The sequence below is a fragment of the Octodon degus genome, unplaced genomic scaffold, assembly GCF_000260255.1.
Source record: "Octodon degus isolate 3935 unplaced genomic scaffold, OctDeg1.0 scaffold00022, whole genome shotgun sequence".
Taxonomy (NCBI): Eukaryota; Metazoa; Chordata; class Mammalia; order Rodentia; family Octodontidae; genus Octodon; species Octodon degus.
Window position 1 is genome coordinate 10,946,281 of NW_004524598.1, and position 1,823 is coordinate 10,948,103.

Sequence of the window (1,823 nt, forward strand, 5' to 3'; positions counted from 1 at the left end):
TGCTGCTGCTTCAAAGCAATGAGCATAATGTCCTTGATGGGTTTAGGCTTCTTGGAAACACAAAGCCAGGACACCACTTTCTGCTTTCCGCTTGGTGATGTCCCGCTTTGGAGCAGAGAAGTTCAGGGACTGTGGGCCTGAGTGGAAGGGGACAGGGCAAGAGACTAAGGGGAGAAACAGGGGAAGAAAAAGCGTCACCATTAATAAATATTATCCTACCACATATTTTCCATCTTGAGATCTCTTTATACTTTTTTAAAAGTAGAAAATAGTGTTTATTATTTTTGACAAATTATAATTGTGATATATATATATGTATATATATATGTATATATATATATACATATATATATCAGGAAAAGAAACACTTGATGAATATTTTAATTCTAAACTTATTGAGGGGGCTGGTGAGATGGCTCAGTGGTCTAGAGCACCTACTTAGAACAAGCTTAGCAAAGCACAGGGACCACGGTTCAATCCCCCAGCACCACATGCCAGCCAGCCCCGCCCCCGGTGGGCTGAGCTGGCCACACACACACACACACACACACACACACAAATAAATAAATAAATAAATAAAATTAAAAAAAATAAATTTATTGAGATATTGTGAGATTAATACAAGTTACCTTTGGCCGCTATGATTATACAAGGTGATCAAAGTAGCTCAAAGTAGTGGCAATTAGCTTCCAGACATTTTATCCATTTATCAGGACACTCAACCACTGATGTGTACACACAGATATATATGTGATTAAAATGATTTTCTGTACTCAGTGTATTGTGATATCACCTGTCATACATCCTCTAAAAAGCACTGCACATGATATAGATAAATAGATAGATAGATAGATAGATAGATAGATAGATAGATAGATAGATAGATTGAAATGATACATAGGAATATTCATATATACATTTATTAATGATTGAATCAAACTAATTTATATACTCATTGCCTTAAGTATTTATCACTTATTTTTCCTAACTGTAACTTTGTACCCAAGACCCCTTTCTAAAATAGTAAGCATATATAAATAAACAAGTTCTTGGTGACCCCAAAAAACTTGTTTATTTATATATGCTTACTATTTTAGAAAGTAAAATGAATGTTTGAAAAATTCATTAAATTCATTTGAGAGCACTAATAAGCCAATCATGTGTTAACAAAATCATATATTTTTTATTTTTAAAAGTTATATTTTCCAAAACAAAAAAGATTCAGTGAAAACATGGAAACATTTATGTTCCCATAAATCTAACATAAGAGAAGGTAGCTGGATTTCATCTTCTGTACTCAGTGTATTGTGAAAGCACCTGTCATACATCGTCTAAAAAGCACTGCACATTCAGGAGCCATCAGAGATGCAGGGCCAGGGAGATGGCTCAGTAGAATAAGCGCTTGCCTGGCAAGCACAAGGGCCTGAGTTCAATCCCCAGGTCTAAAAAAAAAAAAAAAAAAAGATGCAAGAGACAACATATCTTAGTATCTAATGGAACTACCTTTATCTCAGCTACCTCCTGAAAGAACCACTCTGAGAACAGCTGGTTTTTTGTTTATTTTTACTTTTTTGGTTGTTGTTGTTGTTCTGTGAGACAAGGTCTCACTATACATGCAGTTCAGGCTGGCATTGAGCTCACTTTGTAACCCAAGTTAACCTCAAACTCACAGTGATCCTCCTGCCTCAGCCTCCCAAATGATGGGATCACAGATGTGCAACAGTACGCCTGGCAAGAACTGCTGTTTATTTTATTTTATTTTTTTGTGGAACTGGGATTGAACTCAGAACCTTGCACTTGCTGGGCAGGCGCTTATTCTACTG